The sequence below is a fragment of the Cibotium barometz genome, chromosome 52 (genome assembly GCF_041138505.1).
Source record: "Cibotium barometz isolate CiBa-2024 chromosome 52, ASM4113850v1, whole genome shotgun sequence".
In the NCBI taxonomy this organism is placed as follows: Eukaryota; Viridiplantae; Streptophyta; class Polypodiopsida; order Cyatheales; family Cibotiaceae; genus Cibotium; species Cibotium barometz.
Genome location: NC_141097.1, coordinates 42,444,694 through 42,458,671, shown reverse-complemented (window position 1 = coordinate 42,458,671; position 13,978 = coordinate 42,444,694).

Here is a 13,978-nt window from a genome sequence, read left to right as displayed (position 1 = left end):
TTGACTTGATTAGCAGTGATGATAGTGATGCTAACATACATGATATCAGGAGACTCTTGAAGCAGAAGCTTGAATGAAGGATTTAGGTGAGCTGTGATATTTCTTGGACATAGAGGTGGTCACATCACCTCATGGCATTTTGTTGTTTACAGAGGCAATATGGCTTAGACATGTTGTACAAGTATGGTATGACAGATTCTAAACCTATTTCAATGCCATTGGAGCATAACACAGCTTTCCACAAATACATTAGCCACAAGTCTGGCTTTGTGTTTGTCCACCAACCCATCTGACGTATACTTGGTCTTAAAGGCCCACTATGTTCCTCTCCACCATCCCGTGGGCGGGCAAGAGTGAGCTCTTTGCGCCACGTTCTCTCGTGAGGTCGACTTTGAAAAGTCACTCGCCCTTGCGTCCCAACATTATGAGATATAGATTGCATACATGGAGCAACACTTGGCTCCCCACTCCATCTCCTTTCCCCATTGTCCCAATGATCGATGGGTGCCTCTTGAGCTGCTTAAGTACATTCAACAATATGCCCACCCCTACATCAATATCTACATCCCCGCAGGAGCCTATTGTACCTTCAATAAGCAGGAGCTTACTATACCTTCACAATAAGCAGGAGGTGAAGAGATTGGGGAAGGGCAATTTAGGAACTAGGTTCGTCTCATGGCTTGCCACTTTTGCGTTCCTCATCAGCGAGCGATGAGGATTCGGATGAGGAGATAGAGATGCCTGCATTGCAATTGGTAGGGTATTTGAGGGATGACAAGGAAGTGAAGGCGATAGGAGTGAGTGCTGGTGTAGAAGAGCAGCTTGCATTAGAGCACTTTCCAGAGGGTGCACAATCTGTAGCTGAACAGCCCACTGTAGTAGAAGATGCGGGGCTATCTTCCCCACACGAGGAGAGCAAGGTGCTGCCAGAGCTTGAGATCAATCTCTCGAGCATCATTGTGGTGGAAGGTGAAGAATACTTATTTCTTCATGACCTTGAAAAGGCAGCTGGCTTGAGAATGGATGAATGCATGGGCTCCTAGGAAGCCACACTTGGATGTGGCTAGATGGATTCTCCAGATACGCAAAGTCCACATTTGATTATGGACTTTTCTATGATGTTGGTACAAAGATATAACTCTACATGGATACACAAATGTTGATTGGGTTGGTAGTGTCCCAGATAGAAGATCTACCAGTGGCTGTATGTTTTCTTTTGGGAATACTGCTGTGAGTTGGAGCAGCAAGAAACAACCGACAATTGCCTTATCGAGTACAGGGACACTACTATGGCAGCTTGTGAGGTACTTGGTGATATGGTTGAGCTCGTGGATAGGGTTATTGTCATTTAATGTGACAACATGAGTAGTATACAGTTGGTCCCAGTAATCCAATATAACATGCTAGAACGAAGCACATTGACGTGCATTATCGCTTTGTGAGGGAGAAGGTTCTAGCAGGATATCTAGATTTGGTATATGTCAATACAAAGGATTAGGTGGCTAACATCTTCACAAAGGCATTGGATAGAGAGAAGCTCCATAGATTTAGGAGCTTACTTGGAGTGCAATGCGTGGAGTTGAGCTCGAGTGGGAGTGTTGAGATATCAAGCTCAACTAGTGTTGCAGACATTGATAACTCACGTGGGTGATAGTATCCACATTCATGCCATGGCATGGTTAGTGAGATTATGGTTGATATGCCGCCAGTGCATGATAGGCTCTGTGACAGCCACTTTGGAGTACTAGAGTTATGTGTGTGTGTGTGTGTGTGTGTGTGAGAGAGAGAGAGAGAGAGAGAGAGAGAGAAGCTCGATAGATTTAGGAGCTTACTTGGAGTGCAATGTGTGGAGTTGAGCTCGAGTGGGAGTGTTGAGATATCAAGCTCAACTAGTGTTGCAGACATTGATAACTCACGTGGGTGATAGTATCCACATTCATGCCATGGCATGGTTAGTGAGATTATGGTTGATATGCCGCCAGTGCACGATAGGCTCTGTGACAGCCACTTTGGAGTACTAGAGTTATGTGTGTGTGTGTGAGAGAGAGAGAGAGAGAAAGAGAGAGAGTGTTTGTGTACAATGAACTTTGCAGTCATGGCGGGTGTTTATGAAAGAAAAAGAAATCAAGAAACGAAGAAATAACATTTCAAAGTCAATAATTCAGGGGTTCTCCATAACAATGAAGATGCTTAGTTCGTTTATGATGTGCTGCATGATGAGTTTGAACATATTCAGAGAACTTGGGATAAGTTTGCATCTACTCTCAAATACAAACTCAAGCTGCCTTGTGTAGTCTCGCCAAACACAAAATATTTGATAAGTCTGCATCTGCTCTCAAATAGAAACTCAAGCTGTCTTGTGTGGTCTCGCCAAACAAAATATTCGTAAAATGCAATCGTAGTGTTCTTTCCGGGTAGAATAGCAAGTGATGCTTCACAAAATGACGTCACTCTTTACTGGATGGCAATTATGTGGAGGGAGTGTATCACGTGGATAAAGGATTTTATGAAGCGTGGACGCCCGGGCACTAAAGATTATCAAGGACTCATCAAACATAGTTGCCCAGCATGGTTGAAAGTAGTCAACTCTCCCAATTACATGCGAGAGGATTTGTATGGGCTTGCTGCTTCTCTTGGTATAGTCATACGTCCACCTCCTCGTTCGAGTACTAGGAATAGGTTTTGTATACTTTGGAACACGACTCAACCCATGCCCTTTTCCATTGCACTGAAAGCAGATGAGGTGCATATGGGTGAAGCTTACTACGAGTTAAAATGGGATGCATTTGTTGGTGCATGTTACAATGTGGTAAATTTGGTCATATCGCCACTCAATGTCCCACAGTGTTGCATCCTTCGTTGCTTGTTGTGGTCTCAATGTGAAAGTTCATGCACCTCGTCGTAGGCGAGCAAACTGATAAGGTAAGAAAAAGCAGCCTCATCATTATAAGTGCAAATGTATCATATTCACAAGTTGTGCAAAAAGGCAAAGAAAAGGGAAAAGAAAAATTGGCAAATGATGGTTAGCAAACACCTAAAAGACCAGTGTCACAGCGTACGCAACTATTGCCAACACGAAACTGGGACTTGGATGCCTCCTCCTCGCACATGGTTGGCGTCAAATTTGCAAAATAATATTGTGGGCATAATGACCTGAATGGTCACAACCGGTTTTAGCGCATAATGACCCGGATGGTCATCGCTAGTTTGTGGTTCAATGTTTGATTAATGTTGAGATGTATGAGTTTGCAGCTCTTCATGCGCCGACTTCTTCATCCAAGAGAGCAACATTATGGGATTTTAATAATGTCTCTCAGTAAGGAGATAACTCATCTGGACATTCGCATATGCTAGCTTCTGAGAGATTCCGTTGGAATGCAATGATAAATACTTTACATGATGTTGATTTATGGACTCAAATGTGCCTTGGGTTGTCTAGCTTCACTTTCCACCACAGGGCTTTTTCTCAATATCGAGCTCGCCTGGATAGGTGGTATTTATTACATGCGGATCAATATGATGATTTTATATGCAAAATTTGGGTGGATCACTCACAAGTGTTATTTAATCACGTACCATTGTGGATGGGGCTATATTTCGGACTTCAACTAGATGATCGTCCTTTATACCGCCATCATCCGCTTCTCATCAATAACTGTTACCTCTTGCATGACATTTTCCATAATTTGGTCAAAGAGGTCATTACACCGCTAAATTAGGTGAGTGTGTGTCCCATTGTGCGCATGTCTTGCATGTCTTTGCTCCTATAGGTCTTGCTAATGCGCAAGTTCAGGCAGCCAGGGATCAATTGCTCTCATGTTTCATGCATAGTATCCTAGAAAGAGACACTGTATGGAACAATGCTTCATGGAGGAAGAATTGCAAGAGGCAATAAAACAATTGGGCACTTGGAAATCTCTAGGTTGGGATGGTTGAACTATGGAATTCTTCTTGCACTTCTGGGATAATCTCAAACATGTGTTGCTTTTCATGATAAATGATGCTCAAATCATGAAAAGAAGGGCTTGTAAAACTTCTCCCAAAAAAAATGTGTGAGGCCTTTGTTAATTGGCAGCCAATAACTCTAATAATGCTTGTAGCATACAAATTGGTTGCCAAAATGTTGGTCGACACGATAAAAAAGGAGTGCTTTATGCAGGCTTGCGCGAGGCGGTTTTTTCCTGCGCAGACATATAACAGATAACATTGCAAATGCCTACATTGGGGTTGAATATGCAAAATATACAAAACAAGATGTGCTTATTTTGCAAGTGGACATAAAGAAGGTCTTTGACACAGTGCAATAGGATTTTATTGTGGAGACCATGTGCAAGGTGGACTTTGGAATTAAGATGTCCAATCTTGTGTATTGGTTGTATCAAGGCAGTGAGGCATCATGTATTCTTGATGGAGAACTCTCTGACTCGTGGTCTTTGGGTAACTCTATGCATTAAGGATGCCCTTTGAGTGCCTTATTATATGCCATAGAAACTCATGAGAGAAGCTGGAGAGGCGACTCAGAGTTGCAGCAGAAGGATAGAGTCAAAGGCGACTGAGAAAAGCTGGAGAGGCGACTCGGAGTTGTAGCAGTACAGAATCAAAGTCGACTGAGAGAGGCTGGAGAGGTGACTTAGAGTTACAGTCAAAGGCAACTGAGAGAAGTGACTGAGAGTTGAAACAGAGCTACAGTCTGAGATATTGTTGCATGACGTTGAGGAGACAACCGAGATGCACAAGCTTGGAAGCGTTGCAGCATCCGACTGCTGAAGAAGCCCTGGTTCTCAAAGCAGCGTAGCAGGCGACTGCTGACAAGGAAGCCTTAGCGATGGAGGAGCGGCCGATTGTTGACAAGGAAGCCCTGGTGGTGGAGGAGCGCAGGCGCATTCGATGCACGTGAATCAGCCTACTAAAAAAAGGCCGGTGAGCTGGAGTTATTTAAAAGGAAAGCTTAAAATGGCAACTCTATTTGAAAGGTTTTCCAAGTAATAAATTATATCCACGGCCTGTTTTCAATTACTACTTTTAGTGGTTGGGTCAACCATGGTGTAGTTATGAAAGGGTCAAATTTTGGAGCAGAGGTTGTGTACACTCGTTATTATTGAGGAGAAAATCACTTGTAAAAGGTTCTTACTGGGTATGATGAGATGAACATAATAGAAATTTCTTCAGATACCAAGGAATCAAGAGTACAAGGGGTGGTAGAAATTTCTTCAGACTCGTCCGTTGAGTTCCAAAATACTCAAGCAAGGGTCGAGAGGGAGTACTTTTTTCAGCTCAAAGCACAGAGGAGGTCACATCCAGAAAAAGGAAGCAGACTTCTAGAGTAAAACAAACTGCCAGAAAAAGAACAAGGCATATTGATACACTTTGGGTTAGACAACCTAAAAATCAAAATTCAAAAAGGAAGCAATCAACTGCGAAAGGAGAATCAGACAAGGAAGCAGCAAAAGAGAAGCCCTGGTATTATGAGGCTGCCCTAGCTCAAGGACTTGGAGTTTCAACTGATGGCATTGAGTCCTCATGTGTGGAGGTACCAGTTACAGAATCTGCCATGATGTCCAAGGAAGAGAAGAAAAAGAAGAAGGGACCCAAATCTTGCTTCTACTGCAAGAAGAAAGGTCATATGATCAAAGACTGCTTTTAGAAAAAGGCTAATGAAGAAAAGCTGAAGGATATTAAGGACAAGGGCAAGGACTGCTTTCGAGCCGACGCTCAATTTGGGTAGGGCAATTCCTTTCCGGAAACCCGCTGGGTATACAGAGTTTTTAGTGGGTGAGCTTAATGGCAAGTCCCGCAGTACTACCTGGGCTCCCTCGGGAGTTCTTGGTCGCTGTCATGCCCAGTCTCTGGGTCTTCCGGGATCATACCTTGACGAAGTAGCAAAACCGTCCTCACGACCGAGACGACGAAGCTAATGACAAAAGCGTTTCTTTGTTCGAGTCTCAGAAACGAACGTGTTCGTCTCTGACCCCGGCTCAAAAAATAAAACATGGTCATTATTGATTCAGACTATGCTTTTTAGCAAAGGGCTAAATAAACATTGTAAATATTTCTAGCCAGTGGGCATTTTTTATGTTTTTGTGTGTTTTCAAAGAACTTGAACTTGGTAAGAGCTTACCCTACGTGCTGAAGCCAAACCAAGAGGGAGTATTGGAATAAATGGTTTAGCTTTAGGATTATCTTTAACCTTTGTGGTGGGTGCTTTTACAAGGAGTAAGAGGGACTAGAAAAGCTAGTCAGAAATAGGTGTCTAGGTGGCATGGGTGTCACATGGCATGGGGTCATGTGGGCACCCTATTTGAAGAGGTCTTGGAGGTGGCCTTAGATGCTCTCAAGGGGCACTTACATTACATCATGGGTGATGTCATGGAAGTAGGCACCTTCTTCATCCTCTCCCTATAAATTGGGAGGCCACACTTAGCTCCTTGTAACCACTGTTTAACTCTTGCATTAGCACTTGAATAAAAGGGCTATGTGCCTAGTTCTTTGCGGACTACATCTTGTGTCTTCTTGAGTTATCTTGTTGCTTAATGTGCTTATGGAGTGCTTGTAGTTGTGGGGCTATTTCCAATAATATATACAGTTCTTCTTGTCTCTTCTTGCTTGGCCAAAGAAGCACTTGGATGAGTACACGTTTGCTATACTAGAGATACTTTGGAAAAACAAGCACAATACCTAAAGGCCTAAAATTGCTGCAAAAGGACAAGCTATGTACGCCAAGAAATCATGGGGGCATCAACATTCTTGACCTTCATACTCTTGCAAGGAAAGCCACTTTGCTCGTTGATTTTGCAGCTCCAAAACAACCTTGGGCATAAATGTTAGCAGCCATGTGCAGCACTTTGAAGTCTACCACATTTGGTGCATGGACACCCGACGGAGGTGGTTTTTGATATCATTAGAGAAAATCTTAGGCTTCCCATTCAGCTCTAGGTTAATCATGGACTCGAAATTGCTCACAGAGAAACTAGAATGGCATGGAAGATCACTAGAGGTTGGAAACACCATGCGCCTGGAAAGCATACATTAGAGTAGGCTGTTTCGTGCTCCGTTAGGCTTTCTTCAACCATGGAAAGTTCTCTTCCTGTCACAAAAGGGTGTATGTTTCATGGCGGATGTGGTCAATGATGAAAGCTATGTTATATCTTTCTTAGAAGCAAGCCGGAGGTATGGGTTAGGCATGCACTACATGCCTCTATGGCATCTCATACGCACCCTCTTAAAGCCTCTTCAACCAGTGCCTCTGTTGAATCATGAGGAGCATTTGAAGGACTGGCAGGTTACTCCAACTCAAGCTACAAGGTTACATGAACTAATAGCTAAAAGAGTCTATATCAAAAAAAATTCTCCTCCTTGGATTGCAGATCATGTTAATGAGCTTTGGACAACACACAAAACAGATAGATGGTGGGGTGGTTGTTTGAGGAGCATATGGAAAATGGTTTGCCACTGAAAGAAAGATTGTTCCTTTGGAGATGCATTGTGGGAGTTCAGCCTGTTGGTGTATTTTTGGAAAAGAGGCATATCGCTATGGCAAGATGTCATTGTTGCATGCTATGCGATGAAAGAGTGCCTCATTTGCTATGGTATTGTGATTTCTCTCATGCCCTCTTGGATAGACTCTCAGGGCATCTTCACATGCAATTCTTGGGAGCTCATTTTGGAAAGAAATTCTAGCTTTTTGCTCAGATTCCACAACGATACACCAACTTCGGGGTAGTCTTTGCGTGGACTACTTTTTGGGCATTGTGGACAATATGGCAAAATAGAAATCATATGCATTCTAGACACATTCCTCTGGATCAATACACCTAGTTTTGACGCTTGTTGAGACAGTCTCTACATGACTACCAAAACTTGCAACAACAAATAGGACGACCAACAATACATGGCCTTCTTTGACTGCTTCTAGGCCCTATATAGGGACCTCAGTTGTATCATGACGTTTTGTTTGTGGGTTTTCACCTCCCAATGAGGTTTTTCACTGGTAATTAAAGAATTACTAAAAAAAATTAGCTCTATATTGAAAGATCACACATAGTAAGTATGTGATTGGCCACAAACTGGGTTTACAAAGTGAAGAGAAAGTCAGATGGATCTGTTGATCGATAGAAAGCTTGACTTGTTGCAAAGGGTTACTCCCAGCAAAAGGGGATCGACCATGATGAGACCTTTGCATCCACTAGGATGACTACCATTAGTAGATCTGTGATTGCAGTTGGTGGCTCATATGAGATGGAAGGTGCATTAACTAGACATAAATACACGCTTTCTTAATGGAGATTTGCATGAGGAAGTATATGTAAATCAGCCCATTGCCTTTGTGGTTCTTGGTGAGGAAAATATAATTTGCAGATTAAAGAAAGAATTGTATGATTTGAAACAAGCTCTACGAGTTTAGTATGAGAAAATACATGCATATTGGATAGCCGGGGCTTTCAAAATAGTCCAACACTTTTATGTCAAGAAATAAAATTCAGATTTGGTGGTCATCATTTTGGATGTAGATGAGATGATGTTGCTTCCACGCGAGGAGAAAATTGCAGCATTCAAGGCTTATTTGAAATCTTCATTTGAGATGCCAGATTGGGGGCCTTTGCACTATTATTTGGGCATAGAGTTTATTTAAAAAAATGATATATATATGTGTATGTACATATATGTATATATATATATGTACATATATATATATATATATATATATATATATATATATATATATATATATATATGTATGTATGTATGTATGTATGCATTGTTATATTGCAGTCAAGGTACATAATTGGGATTATCAAGAGGTTCAATTTGGAAGATTGTAAGCCTATTTCTACTTTGGTAGAACTTGGTTCTAGGCTTAGCACTTATGATTTAGGTGAGCCATTTGATGATCTGGTTTATAGTTAGGATGTTGGGTGCCTAATTTACTTATGTGACACATGGTTAGACATTAATTCTAGGGAGTATCTCTGCTAAGCAGGGTTAAGCACAACCTAGGGAAAAAATATTGGCAGGTTGTCAAAGTACCTCCACGTAAAGTCGTGATCACGTGGATTATTCTATTGGGAGGGAGGGGGTGATTTCAAGCTACGTGCTTACAGTGATTCTAATTGGGCCGTTGATAATGACACTAGACAATCCACATGTTGTTTACTTGTGAGTTCATATATTTCATGTTTTGAGTAAAAATTAACCAATTGTGGCTACTTCGTCTTGGAAAGCTTAGTACAGAGCAGCATTCACTACAGTGGTAGAGTGTGCATGGCTAAGGAGATAACTTCGGAAGTTGAGTACAGAGTAGCATTGACTACAATGGTAGACTGTGCATGGCCGAGGAGATTGATGGCATATCTTTATATGAGTCAGCATATGTCCACATCTATCCTCATTGATCGTCAGAGTATATGGTCAAGGCTTATTATCAAAAGTCTCCTCTCTATAGGGATACCAAGAATTTTGAGCTTTTGGGCCACATGGTTGTAAAGGATGTGTCTAATTCACCTCTTGTCAAATAAATAAGTATGAATAGAAAGATTTATTTATCTATATAACAATAACTTCCTAAGGTTGCTTCGATCATCACGATTGAGAGTGGTGTAACCATGGAAGAATTTTTTTCTTTTCAAATATGAATTTTACTATCGTTGGTTTGAGCAATGTGAATGGATGCATATGGAATGTTTTGAATATTGTCTTTGTAATTATTTGTTAATCATATCTTTTTAAACATTTCATTATGCAAGAAAGAACAAAATGGCAAATATAGTAAAGCATATAACATAGTTGTGTCAAAAGGTGGATAATTGTGGGTCTTTTCAATCGTTTTACCATTTGCCATTAATGTGCGTCTTTTTCAATCGTTTTACCATCTGCCATTAATGTGGTTAAAGAGTAGAAATATCTCTCCCTTTTGGGTGTGTTCATCGAGGGCATAAAAATGCACCCTTTTAAACACGGTGATAATAAGGGTGAAATTTTATGATATTTAAGAAAAGAGAGATTTAAATTAAATCTTAGTGTCAAAAGATGAATTTTTTACCATAATTCTACCTAATGAATTAAGTTAGAGAAATTATGTGATAGAAGGAATATCTTTGGATATTTTGATTGGTCAAATCACTAAATGGATATTTACCCAAAAACTAGATGTTTATTTGAAGGAAATCTTTGTAGAACTAAACCGAATGAATTTGGTTAGACTACGAGAGGGACGGACAGTAAACCTACTTACCCATCTCTCGATCTGAATCAAGTAAAAACTTCGTGAGACCAATTCCAGTTTTTTCTAATCAAAGAATAGACTATCGGAACTAAACTAGTTTTCTTGATCGAACTCACCAAGAATCTAGTTGGACAATTAGACAGAATGATGGGTAGATTACCCTGATGGGAGATCAAAGATCCTCATTTTGAAACTGGAAATTATGGAAAAAGGATTTTTGGAAGCAATCTCAAATTGGAATTTTACTTGCATTGGAACCTCTGTTTTTTTTATTCAAAGGACAAATTTACGCCGCCAAAATACTAGAGGAAGCATTTGACTTATGTTTTTCTAACAGGAGGTTCGTTTTGGAACAGCTGGCAGGGAGTCATTAAGGGATGTCGCTCGTGGCAAAGCCTACCGAGATCTTGACCAGCCTTGGTATGGTAAAAATGGTGCGCTTCCGGTACGATGGGCGAGGACCGACAAAGCGGTCTCTGATGAGTGAAGTGCTAGGACAGCTAAGGAGGATTTTAGAGGGTTCTGACCAGGCGATGCATGGGCTTGCGGTTGCTAAGACACCCATGCGTATGTCGAGGAAGATTTTGGATGGACTAAAAGGAAAGATTTTTGGGAATCAAATTTTGATATTGGATCTCGTTGGTTGGCCAGCTGGTCTTCAATGGAGAGTTCAGAGAATATTATTGTAATACAATGGACTCAGAATTTGAGAAAATAATAATAAAAAATATTATAATTTCTATTGAAAAATTATTTTAAAGCCAGTCGAATCTGTTATAAATGGTAATTTTATATTGGGTGTGTACATGGTATGCCTACCTTAATTTTTGCATGAATCGCCAGCTACCTAGGAGGCGTGGGAACTCTTTTCCTCGGTACCCGGGCAAAAACACAACCAAATCTTTATAAAGGAATCCCACCAATACACTGGTCGGGTAGTTGGCTAACCCATGGGCCAGATGGGGTTAGGCTGGATCGCAGGATTGCTGAGAAACAACTAGATACGATTAGTTACGTTAATTAGTTTAAATCCCTGGAAGACCTTGTTCAATGGGAGGGGATAAACGGCTGTGCCTCGTAAATGAGGAAAAGAACGGTGATTCCATGGACCAAGTCCAAGTCTCTTCTTGATCTGATTATGTGACTTCAGGTTCGGTCAAATCACTTTACCTAGTTAAGACTTTGACTCGTTAGAGTAATTCCCTCGTTAGAAGATTTTTCCCATGGCGGAATCGCCCGTGCCTTCCGCGCGAGGGAAGTCTCCCGGGCGAGGGGATTCTCCCGGGCCCAGTCTCGGAGGGATCGCCCGGGCTAGCCTCTCGTCTCGGACATCTGCGGGGGCGAGGCCCAGAGTGTGGATCCCCGCCCCACGCGGGAGGCCGACATCGCTTTTGTCTCGCCAGTAGGTGCACTGCGGAGGGGGCAGGGATCTCATATTAGAGCTTTAGTGAAAGCTAATAAGGATAAACAAATTCTTATCAAAAATTGATAACAAAAACTCAGAAAAAGCATTTTTCACAATGTATTTTCATTACGCAAGTCTCATTAATAAATAATTTTTAATCAAAGAAATTATTTTTTTAGATGGAAGTTCCATACTTATCTGGTATTCCCGACCTCACCCAGTCACACAAGACATGACTGCGAAGTACATTCTCGGGAACTCCGGCTCTCTCTAGAATGCAAAGGGAAGAGCTTCTAAGCGAGAACAAATGCTTCGGATGTCAGGGATTTGGGCACCAGCTCAAGGATTGCCTATCTCCTTCGGTGGGCCAAGGAAGCCAGGGTCCCAGAGTTTAGAGACTGACTCCTTCATTTCAATCTAATCAGGGTCCTCCGCACCAGAATCAGGGTAACCCAAGAAGAGTGCCAGCTCAGCCTACAGCCTCCATGCAAAGCAGTCTCCGAACTCCCTCTCCCAGAATTGGAATAACCAAAGAGAGAGAGTTCCGCCTCAGACTGCAGCAGCCAGAGCAGTCACCATAGTTGAGGAAGTAGAGGAAGAGAAAGGATAGATCTATGTAGCAATAGAGCATCAGGGGAATAACCGTCAATTCTCAGTCCTCCAGACTCCAACAGAGTACCAGGGTAAGCAATTCAAGCTTTTGATTGATTTAGGCAGTACTCATTCTTTTATTTCCCCAAGATGTCTACATAAATTAGTCCTAAATAAAAAATTAGGGAAACCTATGCAAGTAGCCAGTGGAAAGATTCTTTTCACTCACCTTGAGACTGACCTTATTCCATTTAGCCTAGATAGGAACGTAACAGAGTGCCAGTTCAGAGTCCTACCCCTGGGAATATATAACAGAATCCTTGGAATGGATTGGCTCCAAAAGAATCAGGCTGACATTCACTGTCACAAAGGAACCATCTCTTTCCTTGACCTTCACGGGAGTAAAGTTCAAGGAATTGGAATTTCCAGATCCCTAGTGCTACAATTAGTCAAGGCTTCCAAATTATTAAAAGGGCTCAGAAAGAGGCAAGCTGTGTATGTCGTTAAAATGAATCTAGTAGACAAAATGCAAGGCTAAAGAACCAGAGTGGTTAAGTGCGTATGCAGATGTGTTTCCTAAAGAGCTGACTAAGATGCCTCCATCTCGTGAAGTAGATCATGAGATCATATTAACCCCCGGAGCTCAGCAGTAGCCCAGCGTGCATACAAAATGCCAGTCCCTAAAGCCATAGAACTTAAGGAATAGTTAAGACAACTGTTAGAAAAGGGATTCGTCAGACCCAGTGTCTCACCTTGGGTGCACCTGTTCTGGAATGTTAAGACTCTGTATTGACTACAGAGGACTACATCAATTAACAATTAAGAATAAGTATCCTATTCCTAGGATTGATGAACGTCTGGATTGGTTAAGTGGGACCCAAATGTGCACAAAGATAGATCTCAAATCTGGGTACTACCAGATCAGAATCAAGGAGCAGGACATCCCAAAGACAGCATTCAATACTCGCTACTATGGGCATGATGAGTTCATAGTCATGCCGTTTGGATTGACTAATGCCCGGGCGACATTCAGTCATCTTATGCAAGATATTCTTAGAGAATACTTGGATGATTTTGTTCTTGTCTTCTTTGATGACATCTTGGTATACTCAAAGAATGCTGCAGACCATGAAGATCATGTGCGCAAGGTCCTGGAAATCCTAAGGAAACACCAACTTGTTACAAAGAAGAGCAAATGTTCTTTCTCGGTTGACCAGGTGGAATACTTGGCATTCGTAGTGTCAAAGGATGGAATTTCTCCTGACCTCGCAAAGATCCAAGCAGTCATAGAATGACCAGAACCCAAGTCAGTAAAGGAAGTCAGAGGATTCCTAGAGTTAACTGGATGATATAGGATCTTTATACCTAGGTATGCTCAGATAGCATCCCCCTTAACTAACCTTCTTAAGAAGAGTACACTTTTTCAGTGGACTACATTGTGTCAGAGTGCCTTTGACAAGCTAAAGACTGCCTTAGTAACCAACCCTATCCTTAAATTGCCAGATTTTACCAAACCCTTTGAGGTAGTTACTAATGCCAGTGGGTTTGCCTTAGGCGGTGCTCTGATGCAGTAAGGTCATGAAGTGGCCTATGAATCCAGAAAACTCAGAACACATGAGAGAAATTATGACGTCCATGACTTGGAGTTACTCTCAGTAGTGTATGCTCTGAAGTTATGGAGACATTATCTTTTAGGACAAAGGTTCAAATTATGTGATAGAAGGAATATCTTTGGATATTTTAATTGGTAAAATCAATAAATG